Consider the following 20846-nt stretch of genomic DNA (forward strand, 5'->3'; position numbering starts at 1 on the left):
TCTCTGCCTTGTATAGCCCAGTATATACCCTACAGACCTTTAGGTGATTGAATATTGTATTTCACTTATCATTTGTACATTCCTTGATAGGGGACTTTATAAATATTCCTGAATGTGTACTCAAAAATCCTGTTTTACTATGCCATTTTCTGCAATGATTTTGGCAATGACGTGGGCCCAGCTATAGAGTGAGTATAACAGTGCAAATACTGTGTACCTATTTCAAATGATAAAGTCCCAAATCCTTATTTTATCCAAAGAGTACCAGACAACAATAAAGCAAATGTGCACATGGACTATACATTTCTGTTCTCTAGTCATATTTGATATCGGTACTACACGATCTACCTTACTGTGTTCCCATGGCCAGACTTGAAGGCTGTAGATGTGTTATCATGATTCTTTCTTAAGGCAAAATATAAGAAACAGGAGCATGGAGGAGTTTACTCTGAGCAAGAGACACAATACTTTTCCTTCCTTTCTTCCTTAGGTCCTTTTTCTTCTTGTGAAAAAGAATAAAGGTCATTTGCTCTCAGGAAAACAACAGTGCCCTTCCCATCACTTGGCTTTTCCAATAAAGAAATGAATGATATAAACTCTCTGAATTCCAGGAACCATAAGAACAGAGAAGTCCGGATGCTTCTGAGAGGACCCCAGTTCCTGATTCCCATATGTGGGAGGCTCAGATCGATGCTATCTGTTAAGCAATACCATTCAAAACCTACCGTGGCATCAATGGGCTTTCCCAAGCACACATATTTCTTCCTTTTTTTTTTTGAACAAGACAGAAGGGCAGCTTTCTTCTCCCCATTTCTGATCTCTTCATCCTCTTTGTTCTAACTCCCAGATGGCTGTTTACTTTGAATTAGATGCCAATTACTAAACCCTAGAGGTACTGAAGGAATACCTGAGAGGCAGATGCAGACTTGACAACACTAGAGACATCAAAGAAGAAGATAAAGCTCTCCAGGTTACAAGAGATTTTTCAGGCAGGGCCTAATGATGATGTCTCTGAGAACTGCCATGGCCTACCTGCTAAACAGCTTTCCTTACATTGATCAGATTTGAGGGTGCCCTTTCCTGTTATGTCTCCTGAGATTCAGTGGAAATCTTTATGTACTCCATCTCTCTAAAGCTAGACACTTCTCTTTGCTTTATTAGTGGATACATGCTCTGAATGGAAAAAGTTAGTCAAGGGCTTGGAATGGGTAGAAAAGATTTTGTAACATGGAGTGGAGGAGATTCTTCTGGATATTAACTTTATTCCCAGGTACAATCTTTGAAATACAGTACAATTTTGTAGGTTTTCTCTATTTCCCAAAGGCCAGTATTTTCCCTACAGACCTTCAATTGAATGAATATTGTATTTCACTTTCTTAATGTACATTTATCGATATGGGACTTAATAAATATTGCTGAATGTGTACTCAAAAATTGTTTTCCAATTCCATTTTCTGCAAAGATTTTGGCAAGAAAGTTGGCCCAGTTATAGAATGAGTATAACAGTGTAAATATTGTGTAGCTACTTGAAATGATCAACTCCCAAGTCCTTATTTTATCCCAAAATTACCAGATATCAGTAAAGCGAAGGCCAACATGGACTATAGAATTAGGTTCTCTAGTCCCATTTGATATCTGTTCTGTATTATCTACCTCACTGTTTTCCCATGGCCAGACTAGAGGGTTGTGGATGTTTTACCATGATTTTTTCTTGAGGAATAATAAGATAGAAGAGGAAGGACTGTGAGAGGAATGGCTTGAGGTCCAGTGAAACCTCAAATTCAATAGGTTCATAAGAACAGGAGGGAATCTATTTGGCATTGTCCTTTGTGGATTCTACATTCTTGACTTAGTTACACAGAATCCATATGAAAATTCCCCCTACCCAAGCAGCAGAAAGAGCCATCTACATATATATCACCAAAACCTGATAAGATTGATGAATCTAAGAAGTGCTTTCTGCCAGGAAACAAATATAGATTTTTCCTCAGAAACACAGCTAGAGCATATTATATACGGAAGTGACTGTATTCTTGTAAAACTATAAAAATAAAAAGTAAATATTTGTTTTATCCTGCTAACTCTGGCACCGAAGTGTCTGAAATTCTCTGCTAGATATCTTGGCATAAACACCTTCCCACTCCTCAGCTACACAGTGTTTCATGCCGTCACACACTCTCCCATACTCAAACCCTCACATAAAAAACACACAGCACAATAATCTTTGATTTAGTTGATTAGATATAATTGCCCACTTAAACACACCACGTAGGGTACTACCCATCCCTTATGAATATTAAAAACGACTTGTAAATACACAGAGCAGAATCTTAAATTCACCTGCCATGGCTTCTCACTCTGTCATATTACAATCCTCTTTTTTCCTCTAGTGTCCTCCCCTTCCTTCAAACATCTCTACTGACCATTCTTCCTTCTCCTCACAAATTAACCCTCCTTCTGTCCTGTTCCTGCCACTCACTTATACTTTACACATTCAATGGGGAGGTAGTTCTTGTGAAGTAACCTGAGTTCTGAGTACAGGACTATGCACCTGACTTTGAGGCAGTTGAATTAGCATCAAACACAGAAAACTGCAGGGAGAACTACAAAATGAACCCTAGTGGCAAACCAGTGAACTGAAAACGAACTTCTTGTTGGTAGATTTTGAGAAAGGATTAGAAGAGTTGAAGGTGCTTTCAAACCCATAAGAACAACAATGCCAATGAAACAGAGCTTTCTGGTAGTAGACCAATATTTAAAGAATGAACATGAACAATCCTATTGCTCTTACTGCATATGTTGCAGAGGATGGCCTTGTTGGGTGATAATGGAAGGAGAACCCGTGGTTCTGCCTAGCTTTGACTCCCAGTTCAAGGGAATATCCAGGGGCAGTAAGGGTGGTTATAAGAGAAGTGTAGGAGGACCGGTAAGGGATCTTTCAGTCAGAAAACTGGGAATGGAAATATTTTAAATGAAAATTTAGATATATCCAATTAAAAAAGCAATAAAATTAGTTAAAAATTTAAAAAAAAATGAAAGACATGAAAGAAAAGAAATCTTCCAGCTATTCACACCTATTGACTCAGAATTTTAAGGGGTCACTGTCAGGGAATGATAGTCAGAGTATTACTAGTTGAAAGACTTATATGATGAAGTCTCATCTAGAAGCACTTCTCCCTTCCAGCTATTAGTGCCAGACACAAACTGCATTATTAGAATACAATGCATGGAGGAATTTACTCTGTGCAGAAGACAAAATACTTGCCTTACCTTTTCTGTTAGGATCTTTTCCTTTTTGACAAAAGGATAAAAGCTATGAGCTCTCAGGAAAAACTAGAGTGCCCTTCCCAAAACCTGGCTTTGGGGATAAAGAAATGAATTATATAAACTAACTGACTACCAAGAAAAATAACAAGCAGGGAAGTCCAGATGCTTCTGAGGGGCTCCCAGCTCCTGATTCCCATATGTGGAAAGCTCAGATCAAGGCTATCTCTTCAGTGAACCTATTCAACACCTACCCAAGACTCAAGGATCTTTCCCATTGACCACGTGTTTCTTCCCTTTATACCTAGACAGAAGGTCACCTTCTACACCCCATGTCTGATCACTTCATCCTCTATGTTTGCCCTCCCAAATGGCTATTTACAATGCATTAGATGCCAATTTGAAGACCCAAAGGTACTGAAGCAATATCTGATAGGCAGTTGCAGTCAGTACAACAATGGTGACATCACAGAAGAAGCGAGGTCTCTCCAGGATACAAGAGATTTTTCTGGGAGTCCTAATGATGATGTCACTGAGAACTGCCATGGCCTACCTGCTAAACAGCTTTCCCTACATTGAACAGATTTGGAGTGCAATTTCCAGGAGTTTTTCCTGTCTAACAGTGGAAACCTTTACATACTCCATCTCTTTAAAACTAGAGATTTCTCTTTGCTTCATTAGAGGTTATATATTCTGAATGGACAAAGTTAGTCAGGGGCTTAGCATGGCTTGAAACGAATTAGGAATATAGAGTGGAGGAGATACTTCTAGATAATTTTTGTTTCCCAGGTTCATTCCTGTGATACACAGTTCATATCCCAGGATTTCTCTATTTCCCAAAGGCCAGAATTTTGCCTACAGACCTTAACTGAATGAATATTGTATTTCTTTTTCTCATTGTACATTCAATGATAAGATACTTTATTAATATTCCTGTATGTGTACTCAAAACTTCTGTGTCCAATTTAATTTTCAAAAAAGCAAAGGACAAAACAACTATGGAATTCAGTTTCTAGTACTTTTTAATATCGGTACTACACGATCTACCTTTTTGTGTTCCCATTGCTAGACTTGAGGGTCATACATTTTACCATTATTTCTCTGAAGGCCAAACATAAGATACTGGAGGATGGGCAGAAAGAAGAATGGCTTGAGAGCAAGTGAAACCTCAACTTCAATTGGTTCATAAGAACAGGAGGGAGTTTATTTGGCACTGTCGTTTCTGAACTCTATATTCTTGACCTAGTTGCTCAGAATCCATGTTGCCTCCACCCAACCACATAGTTCTTGGAGCCACCTAAAAGAGGATATATGTATATGTATATATCCTCCAAAACTAGATAAGATTGATGTCGCTAAAAAGTGCAATCTGCCAGCAACTGGACATAGATATTTCCTGAGAGACACAGGTAGATCATGTCACCTACAGAAGTTAATGCTAGAGCAAACCAGTGAACTGAAACAGACTTCTTGCTGGCCGATTTTGAGAAAGGATTACAAGAGGTGAAGGAGCTTAAAATCCCGTAAGAACAACAATGTCAATGAACCAGAGCTTTCTGATACTAGACCAACATTCAGTGAATGTACACAGACAGATCTATGGATGAAACTGCATGTGGCAGAGGATGACTTTGTTCATCATGAATGGAAGCCGAAGCTATTGGTCCTCTCTAGGTTTGTCTCCAAGTTCAAGGGAATGTGAAGGCACAGTTGGGGGGGGGGGTTAGAGAAGAAAGGGGAAGGACACGGGTAGGAACCTTTTGGGTAGGAAAATGGGAAATGAAATAACATTAAATGTAAATATAGAAATATCAAGTAAAAAAAGCAATAAAATTGCTAAAACATAAAAAAATGAAAGAAATAAAAGAAGAAAAAACTGACAGCTAATCATACCTATTGACTCAGAAAAGTAAAGTGGTGGTCAGTGGAAATATTAGTGGGAAGACTGAGATGATGATGTGTCACCTAATAGCAATGCTGCTTCTCAGACTGCACTATAGATATGCAAACATGGAGGTGTTTATTCTGAGCTAGAGACACTATATCTGTCTCTACATTTTTCCTTAGGACTTTTTTCTTCTTGTCAAAAAGAGTAAAGGCCATGAGCTGTCAGGAAAACAACTGTGCCCTTCACAACACTTGGCCTATTGAATAAAGAAATTAATGATATAAACTCTCTGACTTCCAGGAACAATAAAAACAGGCAAGTCCAGATGCTTCTGAGAGGCTCCCAACTCCTGATTCCCATAGGTGGGAGGCTCAGATCAAGGCAGTCTCTTTCTCAATCCCACTAAATTCCTACCAAGTACTCACTGAGCTGTTCCAAGGACCACTTATTTCTTTTCTTTTTTTTATACCAAGACAGAAGGCCAGCTTCCTTTTTTCTTCCCATATCAGATCTTTTCATCCTCTTTGTTCTCCCTCCCAAAAGGCTGTTTACTCTGAATTAGAGGCCAATTAGTAAACCCTAGAGGTACTGAAGGAATATCTGAGAGGCAGTTGCAGACACAACAACACTTGTGACATCACAGGAGAAGATAGGGATCTCCTGGTTACAAGAGATTTTGGAGGGAGGGATTAATGATGATGTCACTGAGAACTGCCGTGGCGTACCTGCTAAACAGCTTTCTAACACTGACCAGTTTTGAGAGTGCCTTTTCCAGAAGTGTCTCCTATGACACAGGGGAATGTTTTATGTACTCTATCTCTTTAAAGCTACAGACTTCTTTTTCCTACATTAGTGTTTTCATGCTTTGAATGGAGAAAGTTAGTCAGGCACATGGCATGGGTAGAAATGATCTAGGAACATGGGGTGGAGGAGTTTATTCTGGATAAGAATTCTATTTCCAGGTCCATTCCTGTGACATACACTCAATTTCCTAGGATTTCTCTGTTTCCCAAAGGCCATTATTTTCCCTACAGACCTTTAATTGATTGAGCATTGTATTTTATTTTCGTATTGTACTTTCCTTTATAGGAGAATTTATATATACATACATACATATATATATATATATATATATACACACACATAGTTGTAGAAGACACCATATATATATATATATATATATATATATATATATATTCCTGAATGTGTACTCAATAATTCCGTTTTGCAATTTCATTTTTTGCAATAAATTAGCAACAAAGCGTGATAAGTTATAGAGTGAATATAACTGTCAATATTGTGTTCCTACTTCAAATAATACTCCCAAATCCTTATTTTATCCAAAAACTATGAGACATCAGTAAAGCACAGGCCATCATGTACTATAGAAGGCAGATCTCTACTCCTATTAGATATCAGTTCTATAACATGTACCTTCCTGTGTTCCCAGGGCCAGACAAAAGGGTATAGGAGGTTTTACCACTATTCTTTCTCAGGTGAAACACAAGACTCAGAAAGAATGACAGAAAGAGGAAAGGCTTGATGTCCAGAGAAACCTCAACTTCAATAGGTCCATAATAACAGAAAGGAATTTGATTGGCATTTCTACATTTTTGACCTAGTTCTACAGAATCCATCCTAAAATTCCACCAAACCACATAGCTGTAGGAGCCACCAAATATATACATATATACATATATACATATATATATATATACATACATACATATATTTATATATATTTAGATAGTTATATATATATTTAGATATATACATATATATAGATATAGATATAGATATGGATATATATAGATAAAGATATATAAATATAAATATAGATAAAGATATACATAAAGATATAGATATAGATAACAAGAGACAGATATAGAGGTAGATAGATAGATAGATGATAGATAGATAGATAGATAGATAGATAGATAGATAGATAGATAGATAGATAGATAGATCTGCCACAAAACTACATAAGATTGATGACGCTAAGAAGTGCATGCTGCCAGGAAATGGATATAGATCTTTCCTGAGAGACCCAGTAGACCATGCCAATTACAGATGTGAAGGTTATTGGCACACCAGTGGAATGCAAACAAACCTCTTGTTTGTAAATTTGGAGAAAGGATTACCAGGACTGAATGGGCTTTCAAGCCCATAACAACAATGCCAACGACCCATAGCTTTCTGGTACTAAACCAATATTCAAAGACTGTACATGGACAGAACTATGGCTTCAAATGTATATGTAGTAGAGGATGGCTTTGTTGGATATCAATGGAAGGAGAGGCTCTTAGGCCTACCAAAGCTGGAACCCCCAGTGTAGGGGAATGTCACGGGTGCTGGGAAAGTGAGTGGTTGGTGAGGGGAACACCTTTATAGAAGAACTGGTTGGGGAAAGGATAGGAGTCTTATGACTGGAAAACTAGAAAAGTGAATAATATTTGAAATTAAACAAAATATTCCATTTTTATAAAAGGAAAAATAAAATTTTAACCAACTGAACAGCCAAAGAGGAATCTCAATCCCACTTGAAAGGGAGAAGAAATGAACCTCAGGAGGGAAGAGTGAGGGGCCTGTGTGAGAAAGGAGTCAGTAAGGGAGAGGGGAACATGTTCAAGTGTTGGTGGGGAGTTTGACTGAAGTCTTGAGTGCCAGCAGAATGAATGAAAAGAGTCAACCTCATGAACTAAAAGTTTGGAGGTGGGGGTGGCTCTAGAATATTCCAGAGACCTGAGATGTAAGAGACTATCAGGACTCAGTGAAATGTCCAGGAGTAGGTAGAGGGAACTTGTAGAGGCTAACTCCATGACGAAGAGAGAGCATCAAGTGAGGGATAAGGTTGCCATCCACAAATCAAAACTCTGACCCATATTTGTTGCTGTCTGAAAGAATTTAAGGGACAAAACCAGAGAGGAGCCTGAGTAAAAGGAATTCCAGTGTCCCGCGATATCTGGGAACCAGATTAAGTAGAGGCCCCCAAGGCCTGACACAATTACTCATGCTTTGTCATGTTCACAAAACGGACCTGACATGACTGCATTAGCAAAGAAAAAACAAGCAGCTGAAAGAGTCAGATGCAGACATTTACACTCAGCCAATGAACAGAAGCTGCTAAGCCCTGTGGTTGAATTGGGGAAAAGCTGAGGAAGCTGAGTAGGGGAGCAACGCAGTCGGAGGACCAGCAGTGTTAACTAACCTGGACCTCAGTGATTTTTCAGACACTGAGCCATCAATGCGGCATCATGCACCAGCTAATATGAGGCCTCTAAGATTGGAGTGCTGGTTCTGGACACAACAAGAGAAGATGCACTTAACCCTCAAGACACTTGAGTTCCCAGGTAGTGGAGAGGTCTGGTAGACTGAGGGTGGAGTGGGAGACAGCTTCATTCAGTTGGGAATGTGGGGAGAAGGTATGGGATGTAGAACAGAATATGGGCTTTGAGAGGAATGAAATCTGAACTCTAAAATTTTATTAAGTAAAATTTTAAAAGAGAAAATATAAACTATAATAAACACTTTCTTCCCCAACTTGCTTTTTTTCCTCCTTCGTCATGGTATTTCATAAAAGTAATGGAAACTCTGGCTAAGACACAGTATTATGGGCAAAATTGTGCAAATGCTAGTTAGAGAAGTATGACATCTCTGTGGAGTCAAGTTAGTTTATCTGATTCAAACTTCCTTATTCAGAGATAGCAACTAACAGAGAATTTCTAAGACTAAGTTTATTATCATGCCGTAGTGAACATTTTTAACCAAACCATTATGGGATCTGTGATATCCAAAAAGAAATCAAGAGACTAGGAATACTAAAAGGAATGAATCTTGTTTAAACATTCTTGGAAGAAATGAAATTCATATCTATTAGATTACCATAAAGGGATTGATGCTTTGGATTGTGGCCTGCTACCAAACACAATCCATATTCTCTTTTATTACTTTCAAAGTAATAATAGTTTAATTAATAAGATGTGAACTTAACTCCAAAGATATTACTGTATGTATGGGTGTATTTTGTTTACTACATTTATTATAAAAATAATTTGTGTAAGAATGTCAATTGGAATTGCTTGGAAAAGTTCCTTGAGTTTACAGATATGGTTTTACTTAAATGAGATTTTCTCTAGCAGTGAATTCCATTTGTTTATATCATGGTTCCTTCTACATATACTGATGGAAAAGACAATAGTTAGATTATTTCAGAAACACCTGGATAAAATTTCACTTACCTAAGGAAATGATTATTGAAGAAGTGCAGCAATTTTCTTTCTCACTACTGATGTACTTTCTTCATGTACATTGCTATTGGCTTCTGGAAAAAGAAAGCAAAATTCATTTTTTAATGTCTCAAGTTACCAAAGTACTTTAGAAAAAAGTCTATCTTGTCTTATAAAGGAGATATTTATCTAATGCTAAATAAGATTAAAAAGAATAGCTTTTGGGTTTTTTTAACTGTCCTACAAGAAATAAAATAAAATGCTTTTAATATACCATTTTTTATATTGCTCAGCATCTCTGGTGTGTGTCTCTCACTCCCTCTCTTATCCAGATCTCTTTTAGTTTATGGAGCTGAGATGCCATACATAGTAAACATCTTCATTCTCTCTCCCACCAGGCTCCAAACCTCCTGCTTATTACCAGTGTTGAAAAAAACTTTATATTCACTGATATATGCAGGACCAGAAAATACCTGTCTTTTTGCGGTTAACTTGGCATTCTCAGGGTCCTTCCATGCAGGATACACCAAATGCTTGAGTGATATTACACCCCAAGGAGAGCCCACAGCTGATATCTCTTCAAACTAAAACTTTGTTTTTTCCAAATATCAATATTTGCTGATGCCTCTTAAAAGCTTTAACATCCTTTGTAGCCCTCCTCCCACCCAAGGTAAAAAAAAGAAGGATGGAAGCATTGGGTTTAGTGGTGGTGGCCCTGTTTAAAAAGGTTCATTGGAGCAACACCCATCTGTGTTGTCTGGATAGCAGAATTACATTACACAGTTTAGCAGTGGCAGCTTGTTCCATTAGCAAACAAGTCATGAATACACTAGTAGTTCAATTTTGCAGAGTTGTCATAACAAACAGGAAACAGCAGCAGTGGCAGAACCTAGTAGAACAGCCAGGCTCCTGTAAGTAGCCTGGACAGAGAGAAGTTCTATGCTGTGATTCTCTCAGGGAATTGAAATCAGCAGAGACTCAAGATCCACAAACATTGTTGCTGCTGCTTCATTTGTTTGCCATAGTCTGTGTAGCCAACTTTCCCTTGGAAAAAATAACATATGTTTGAAATGTTTGCTGCTGCTACAAATACATTACTGTAGCTGAGTAATCCTGTACATTATTTTATCTTCAGAGTGATTGACACTATCCAAATCCTTTACAGTTATTGCTGCTAATTTTGAAACGGGTAATCCAATATGTGATCAGTTGAGAAAATTCAAAACAGTGTACCTGCTTTGACCATGTTTCCAATATAAAAATTTAAAAACACTTACAACCTATGAGCTGTAATGGTACTGGAAACCCTTAACAACCATCTCAATAGCAGTTACATATTCTTACTCTTGTACAAAAAATAGAATTAATTGTCAAAAGGTGATAACAATTTGTTTTTGAATGGGCTAGCCTGTCGGTGATTTTGGTCAAGATGATAATTATCAAAAGCATGATTTCAAGCAAGTTTATAAAATAATGTGTTTAAGATATGGAGCTCATTTGCAAATTTTCCTATCCTGTTTGGCCAAATGCACATGCCATCTAGTTGTAGGGATTAATCTGGTTTATATTGTAGAAACTCAACCTAAATATAAATGTTTTTTCATGCATCTACCAGCAGGGTCACAAACCCACAGTTTTATTTCAATTGTCATCTATAAAATTCCATCCGTTACAAACAACTGTCCCATGGTTGTTGGGAATCGGTGGTAGAGTTTTTTTTTTTTTTTCTAGTTCTATGTTAAATGTAAAGATATGAAAGGTAATAAGTGTGTGGAAAAACAATTTGGAATTGTATCTAAATAATATATTTCCCTTCGATTTTACTTTGTTTTATGTTTTATTAAGAAAATTATTGAACTTGGTGACTCAAGACAGCAAGTATAATACATTTTTTTTCTATTTTCTTTTTTTCGGAGCTGGGGACCGAACCAAGGGCCTTCCGCTTGCTAGGCAAGTGCTCTACTACTGAGCTAAATCCCCAACCCCATATAATACATTTATAAAAATAATTTTAAGCAATATATTATGTGAATTTGAATTTTAACTCCAGTACTCCTGATTCTCAAGGGGACTTTTTCACACTTTTCTTTCTTGAATTTGAAAAATGAAGTGTACTTATACCTAAATCGAGTTTTAGAGGAGCAAAATGATATAATTTGAAGGAAATACTTAGAGTAGATTATAGGATTAATAAATAATGATATTTGACTATATCCTCCCTAGATGGTGAAGCCCTTGAAGGAAAGCAGAAACTTCATTTTTTTATAATCCTATTTTCTAGACATGTACTGGAAACATAATAAGTAATCACTTATTTTTGGAGTAAGAGTTTGAATGAGTTAGAGTAGTACATATAATCTCCAATTACAAAAAGTCAGATTTGTAGAACCATCATCATGTTAAAAAAGAAGAAATGAATACTCAAACAGAGTCATTTGACAATAACATCATTTTTCTCTTATTTGACTAAACCATATACATTATGCCTAGGCAATTTCTTTCAAGAGCAAAGTTTTTGGTTAGTAAAGAATGTATGTATGTATATATGTATATGTGTATACATTTGTATATGTGTATGTGTACATAGGGACACACACACACACACACACACACACACACATATATATATGTATATATATATATAATTGTGTATGTATAAGGGCATATGTATATATGTTTATATGTATATATGTATATACGTGTAGGTGGACACATTTATATATATATATATATATATATATATATATATATATATATATATTTGTTTGTATGTGTATATGTGTTTATATATATATTTATGTAACATAAAATGCACTCTACTTTCTAACTTTATGAAACTTTTCACAGCTATACATTAGTACTCAAGATTTTTAAAAGCTGTTTCATAAATTTTGATTCATTGTAAAGTTACAGTTCAGAAAAGAGATTCAAGGTAGGTAATTAATTTTTATAATATCAAATTTCCTCATCTATTTCATAAAACACAAAGATTTAGTTTGGTAATGTGACTGTATATGGGTTTTAGCATGAGACATATCTAATTAACTTTTCCATCATGTGATGTAATTTCAGGATACTAAAGGACCTATGTGAGTTAGAAAATATAACAAATGGACTGCTATATGTGATAGATCAGAATGATAGAAAGATACATACATACATACATATTTACATACATGAAAGATCACAGATAATAAGTAGATTAATATCACATACTCAGAATCATCAATCATGAAATAATTATTAAATGTGAAATATCTTCTTATATGAAGCACAATTTTAAATGTGAATTATGTTCATATCTTAATACCTAAAGGAACTTTATCAGCCGTAATTTTAAAATAAAATGTCTATTTAACACTTCCACTCAGGTAATTAACAGAGATGAAATACTTAGATTCCTTTACATTAATCTGTCAAATTCTCCCATCATCTCGTCTTTGTTACTTAAAGGCATAACATCATACTTTGTCTCTATTTGCAAATCTTCAGCTACTTTCCACCCTGCTCTGCATTCTACCTCAAATCTTATCACTATATTTAAGTCTCTAAGAGATCCTCATGTGCTATCATGAAATTTAATCATGATCCATCATTTTTTATCTTTACTAACATTGCTCTCATATAGGTAATTATTATTTCTCTGTCACAAATGAGATCACTACCGCTTCCGTGTTTTCAGTACTATTTTCAACATCAACCATTTTATAATTGCTCTTTAAATGAGATAATAAAATGATCTATTTTCCCCCAATAAATGTTCCACCAACAGTTTGTTCCATTGAATCTTTAGACAAGAAAAACAAAGTTGTTACAAAGTTCTAGTTCTACTCAGATTTAAAACAGAAAGCTGGCTATGTGACAAGAATCATAGGAAGAATACTTCTGGAAGAGAAAGCAGAGCTTGGAGAAGACCTCATGCAGAGAAGTGCTTCATGCAATTTTAAACAAAAAGTGTGAAAGACCTGAACTTGCATATTGAATATTATTTGTTGAATAATATTTACAAGTGATTCTGAGTGGACTACATAAGCATGTTTATTTATAAATCCATGGTAAATGCTAAAAAAAAAATGACATCGACGTGTAATAGAGCAGAAAAGGAAATAAAGTGGAAATTTGGTACAGGTTACATTATGGATGTTATCAGTTTAAACATGCTGATTTCATGTGATGAATATCACAGATATACTAACAGTATTGCATGACTCTATAGTGAAATTACACAGAGTGAGAACACTAACAATAACCTGTGACAAAAATGGCTATATTCTTTAATATTTCTTTTTGAAAACATTCATTTCAATTAAGAAAATTCAATAAAGGAACCAAAGATAACTCTTTTCATCTTTTGCATATCCAATCTTTAAACAGACAGGAGTATACTGGATGAATTTTCTTCAAGCATTTTGCTACTCCAGTTATTATTAATTTAAAACAATATGCAGATCAGGGTGTCATACTTGTGGGTATTGGTTACTAAGACCCAATAATCTCCTCAGAAGGACATCCATATAAAGGAATCTAAAATAATTTCCATTTAAATATTAAAAATCTTAAATATGAAGACTGCTTATCATTTTCACAATACATACACCATTTGTAATTACTTCATTTTTACGTATCAGTATCAGTCACTCTACCTCTCTTATTTTGATATATGACAAGCTTAACAAAGAGCAGACCCTATGTTTCTCAGCATGCCTCACATTTCACCCATTTTCCACTGCATCTGGGCCATATTACAATCAATATAATTAATATTTTCAAGTAAATGATAATGGGATACAAATGCATATTTTGATATTTCCTACAGTAAAACAAGTAAAAAGATCCAATAAAAGAATAGGTACAGAATTTGTTTATATGAAAACAGTAGGTTAATAATACCTTATAATATCCACCCTAATTCATATTGAGTCAGTGCTGAAGTATATGTGTCAATGTTTATGAAAAGATTAAATATCTTTTATGTATCTTTCTAAAAACAATTGGACATAGTCAATAAAAAAGTGTCAGGCTCAGATAAGGTTTAGAAATAATTAAAATAAGTTCCAAAAAATATTCTAAAAGACAGTTATACAACATATAAGTTTAATTCTCAGGCTCCATAACTAGATAATATAGTACTGAGCAATTGTATTCAATTTGCACATACAATTTTAATTTACATAGGAAATAAATGTTTAAAATCTCAAAAGCTATATTTATTCAACAGTAAGATTTCAGAAGTGTAAGTTTATTCTTTTTTTTCATTTTCATTAAATAGGGTATTTCTCATTTGTATTTCAAATGTTTTTATCTTTCCTGGGTTCCTCTTCATCACCCCTAGTCTCTCCCACTCCCTCATTTTAGTGATTGTCTCCTCCACATGGACACTCCCTTCCTTACTGTCCCAGACAACCAAATATCCAAACTTTTAAAATGGTTTAGAGAGCTAAACCAAGAATCCTTAACTGATGTAACTCAATATCTGAGAAACATATCAAGAAATGTTCAACATCCAGAGTTATGAGAAAAAAGGAAATCAAAATGAACCAGAGATTCTACATTACACCAATCAGAATGACTAAGATAAAAAACTGATGCAGTAGCAGAGTGGTCTAGGATGTAGACAAAGTGGAACACTACTCCACTGCTGGTGGGATTAGTAGCTCTATAGCCACTTTGGATATCAAGGTGGAGGGTCAGAGAAAATTGCAAATAGCTTTACTGAAGACCCAGCTTTACCACTCACTTCAACACATATACCCACACTTGATCCACATATAACAAGGACATGTGCTTGAACATGTTCAAAGCAGTCTTACTCATATTAGTCAAATGCTGGAACCAATCGTGAAATATGTCATCCCCACTGAGGAATAAATAGAGAACGTGTGCTATAATAAAACAAAGGAACACGACTCAGGTATTAAAAATGAGGACACCAAGAACACTGTACACAAAGGGAAGAAACTGGAAAATAGTGAAGTAACAGAGTACAAAAAGGTCATATCATGGAATGTACTTAGGGACAATTGGATGTTAGCCACAAAGTTAAGAATACCCAGTATTCAAATCCTTTATCACATGGAGGGTAACATGAAAGAAATCCAATTATGGATGCTTGCAACAAACTTAGAAGGCAGAGGGATGAAGGGACCTAGGTAGAGGTAGAGAAGGATAGACAAAGTGGGGAGGGGGATAGCAACAATGAAAAGAGACAAGAGAGAAATCCAGAGAAAAAGTTGAATAAATAACAATAATCATCAATGGTGGGTGGTGAACTTGGGTATCCCCAGGAAAGTCCCAGATTTCAAAAATGCAAAAGGCTCCTATACACCTACTGGGATGATAGTAGTTTAAATACTAAGCAGCAAAGAGATAGAACAACTAGAGACTGCCTCTTGTAGCTACAAATGACCTAAGTGAAGGGATGGTGCTACCCATGCAGCTCAAAATTTTTAACCTATAAATATGCAAGGCCTAAAAAAAGTAAAAGAAAAGAGCAGAGAATGAAGAAAGCCCCTTCAGAGACTACCTCACCATAAGAATCATTTCATCCACAGACCTTAAATCCTCTAACTATTCCTGATGTCAAGATGTGCTTGCAGATAAGACCCTAATATGTCTGTCCTCTGAGGGGCTCTGCCATCATCTGACTGAGACAGATGCTGATACAGCTAAACATTTGACAGAAAACTGACAGCCACATAGGATGAGTTAGTCTAATGCCTAAAAAATCTTAAGGGGATTGGAAACAAATATGAAACACAAGAGTATCAATTAAGTTTATCCTTCAGAGTCTCAGGAAATTTACCAACGAGAGTATACTTGGCCAGTACATGGTTACTGCTATATAGATAGCAAAGCATATGGAGAAGACAACTGTCCAATCTTTAATCTCTGGAAAGGAAGGCAATCGGTCTTGTGGAAATGTCATATCCCAGAGAAGGGGGATGTTAGATGGCTAAAGTGAAGTGGGCATGTAGATGGAGGAGCACCATCATAGAAATAAACAGCATCGGAAAGGCTTGGGGGATTCAAGAAAGAAAGAAGAGTTTGGGAAATGACTTTGAAATGTAAACAAATACATAGATTATTTTGCACTTCCAATGTTTATAATATAAGATATGTATGTTTCCAACAGAGATGTTCACATCTCTCTCCTTAATAAATATACAGTCAGTATTTGTAACATAGGTTTACTGAAAGTTGAAATGCAAAATTGTTGTGACTTACTTATTATTCGAATTTCACATAGATAAACCCATTCAATATTTTATCTTCTGCCCATGTAACTATAGCAAATATTTAGTTACTTGATAGAAAATTTAAAAAAAAATTGTCTTTCTACTCCATTAGTTTTCCATTCAATGCCTCAAATGTCTCTCAATTTAACTGTATGTACTACATTCCCTTCATTGTTGCTCTTTTCCCTGTCTCTTCACAGTTGATATTCCTGTTCCTGACTGTGTCCTTCAGCAATACATAAGTACACTTGCACTTCTCAAAATATATACAGTCTGTTTCACTAGACTCTTACACAAAATGATCATACAGATACACAGTTTAGAGAATTAACATTCAGATTAAAGTGAATATGTAACTCATTTTTTACTTTTTGATCTGGATTAACTCATCTAGGATGGCATTCACAAGAGGAATTCTGATTTATTTTCATTGATATTGGGTTTAAAATACTTGTGCATTATATACTTCCTACCTTGGATTAGTCCGGCATACCACACACAGAACAGAACAAATCAATTAATTGTAGGATATGTGCATGTATGTGTCTAGGTCTTTCCACAGTAACTCATGCTAAATGTTTGAGAAGCAAATCTGTTCAAACATAGAATGACCTCCCTTTTTTGCATGTTTCTTAAACATACCAAATCACCTCACATTGCACCAATTATTTATACCTCTGGGCTACAGATTAAATTCATTATATCTACCATTAATCTCTCCATAGGGATTAAGAGCTTATTGATAAATAATTTTGTAGTCTTTAGATTAGAATTTTGTCCCAAAACTCATTAAGTATTTATTGTTCTGTAAATTCAAACCTAAGTGGTATTTCAGAAATTTGAGTTTCATGGTCAGACTTCGTCAGCTAAATGCACTCTGTCCATTGTTGGCAAGTTCAAGCTATGCTTCCTGAATATCATGTTTGCTGTGACTACCTAGTTGTACAGTCATGGGGTACGCAAGTGAGTTCTCATATAGTTTTCTCAATACTAAATTGATCTGATCAGAATCTGTGAAGTGACGAATCAATCTCTTTGTGCTGAATGTAGGTTGCCAAACTCCCTCTGGATAATTTTTGAATAGCATCTTGTACTTATGCATATGCTTTTTAGGTGGTTTCTCATTATCTATTAACACTCCACATAGATCTGGAGCATTATATTATTGTAAGTTTCCAAGCCAAGTGATTACCTGTCCTGGATTAGAATCGTCTGTGAGTTTCTAGATCAATGTGTGTAATCCTAAGGGATTCTTCTTGATATATTATCATCTATGGATGGTGTAATATCTACAACGTTTGATACACAGCCTTTGATACACCTTCCTTCTGCTGTGTAAAATAAAATTATTTACAGCAATGGGATCCTGTAATATTTAGGCTACTACATGAATCCTTTAGTAAAATATATCTATGCATGTTTATTCATGCCCAAAAAGATCCATGGGGAGACCAACCTGGCTAAAAATGTCAATTGCTACTCAGATGTCCACTATGTATACAGTCTGAGGAAGAGTCAGTTCAGTTCAGGTGTGGAACTGAAGAATACTCAGCCATTTTCCAAACGAAAAAAAAAAAAATCAAGTGACTAAGATAAGGATTGTGGGAATGCTTTCATCTATGTAGAACATTAATTTTAGACTCACATGCAAATGTGTGATGTGCAGTATTATCAACACTTTATTTCAGTAGGAATTATATACTTTTGGATATGGTCTCTCTGGACTATTGTATGATATCAATATAGTTTGCTGTGACAGATTTTCAAGTAAATATGAAATATGAGGACTCCAGCAGAGTAACTCTTGCTCAAGTAATACCCTTCATGTTATTTGTGACCCTCACTGGGAACACTTACTGCTATGTATCAGAGTTGCGATTCAATTTTAAGTCTTTTTTTTGTTCTCATGCTAACTTTTGATGTTTCCTTTCTCCAATAGAATAGTTAGTCAATGAGCCTGTATACCAGACATCAGATGCAATATCAAGCATTGGTTGCAGCTTGCCCCTCTGCTGAATTCACAGCTATGAGGAAGTGTTTCTTATGAGAAGTAATTGATCTCTACAATGTAGATTATTGTGTCTGTGTTTTCTCTGACTTCCTCAGTACTCTTAAGGGTCATATGAGGGAAGAAATCACAATGAGAGTGAGAAGCGATCTTTCTGGATCCCAGGATAGACAAAATACACCAAAGTTTCCTTGCAAGATATAAGAACATAGTGGACAGGGTTTGTATTCAACTTAGTCAATGAAATGCTCTCCCTTTATACCCTGTATATGTACAAATATTTACACAATTGGATTGGCTTGTTAGCTATGCCTACTTACCCAGCCTGCCCAGTTGTCAGGCTGTGAAGAGGAGACTTTGTTCTCAGCAAGGGATCAGGTGGTGGACAAACATCTTACTCTTGCTCACTGTTTCCCTGTTCCTCCAAGTTAAGCAGCTTCTTTCAAATGGATCTCCATTGTCCATATTATCCCTGACTTCAGGTCTGAAGCTATGAGCCCAGTCAACAAGAAAATCTCCATAGCTAAGAAAAAGTAAAATTTTTCATTTTTTAATGCTGAGGTCGAGGGGCAGATATTATGGTGACTTTCTTTATTCTAAGATCTTCTTCAAACAGGGAAGGGGGAAGAGCATTAGAGGAGGGTAAGTTTTGATCTATCTAGGGTTGCTTAACAATAATAGTAATAATAATAATAATAATAATAATAATAATAAGTAGTAGTAGTAGTAGTAGTAGTAGTAGTAGTAGTAGTAGTAGTGGTAGTAGTAGTAGTTTAGACTAGGAAGTTTATTCAGCATTTAAGAACACTGCCTGTCTTTCCAAATGTCATGAGTTCAATTCCAAGTGTACTCATCGTGGCATCCAACCATTCATAATGACAGGTGAGTCTGGTGAGTCTGACAGGTACAGTATACTCATAAAAATCAAATAAAATAAATCTTTAAAATAAATAAAAAAACAAAAGTTTACTTATCTAAGTTTAAGTTACTGTGCTTCTGTAGCTGACCAACTTTCTGTGTTCCTCTGAGGACAGAAAATGCATCTCTCTCTATTAAAATCCAGGATGAGAGCTCACACACTGCTTGCCATATCTCGTCTGTTATTCAAACACAGCTTCTGCTTTTCTGAGAAATGAAATAGCTTCCATTACACTCCTATCCTACCTTCAAGTTCTACTTTTGAGAGGCACATCAGAAAAGTGTGTTTGTGCATGAGGACGTTGGAGTTGCAGTTTCTTCTGATGTGAGAATACTGGGTTTAACACAGAGGGGTCAAGACGATCAAGGAATGACTGGGTGTAATAACTATCTTTTGTTCAAATTCTGCTGATGCCATGGGTCAGTATTCCTGGAAGATTACCCAACTCACAGGTTTTCTTCTTGAGCTCAATAGTCAATTTCTCCTACTTCTTAATCTGCTGAACTTGCTCATTGATGGTGGAAGGTTGGCATGATGCCTTCCCAGCAGACCCTGTAGATAAACACAAGGGAACATGCATATTAATGGCCCAGTCACAGGAGAGACCATTCTGAGTCCCCCAACAAAGCATGAGGAAAGGGGAAATCTACAGACACTTTGAAGCACTGAGAGAGTAAGAAAGCTCTTTTCAAGTTGGACCTATTAGCTACTCTCCTGCCTCCAACGATGATTGCTAGACATATGCAGGTAAGTTCTGTAGTCCATAGTTCTTAGGACAACCAAGCCCTAATCATGTATGTTCAAGAAAAATGAGTCTGAAATCTTGATACATTTCCAGGGGAGTATCACTCTCTCTCTCTTCTTGTCACAACATGTCAATGACTTGTACAATAATTGTCTGTAGATGAAGTCCTATACTCTACCCTGAGAGTAGAAGATTTATCTGTGTGGCTCCTATTGGATATCTTTCTCATTCAGAGTGAAATTAAGGAACTCATAGCAAACTAACTGCATGCTTGTCAATTTCTGGCTGTCTGCCAAATATTCATCAGATATTCTTGACGCTTGGTCCCTTCTTTAAAAGTCCAGATGTTTCAGACCATAAGTCCTGCTCCTAGAAGGTCTGACCCAAGCACAGCTTCTCCAGGAAGTTCCCCAGTACTGGCTCAGGGCTTACTCTCTCTGCTTTACACCAGATTATTTATTTTGCATATTTATAACAAGAAAGAAGTCCTAATATCATTTTTTCTCTCTCATCTCTCAATGCACTCTGTTTTTCCTGTAAATAACTCGATAATCCTAGAAA

The sequence above is a fragment of the Rattus norvegicus genome, chromosome Y (genome assembly GCF_021556685.1).
Source record: "Rattus norvegicus strain SHRSP/BbbUtx chromosome Y, alternate assembly SHRSP_T2T, whole genome shotgun sequence".
NCBI classification, from domain to species: domain Eukaryota; kingdom Metazoa; phylum Chordata; class Mammalia; order Rodentia; family Muridae; genus Rattus; species Rattus norvegicus.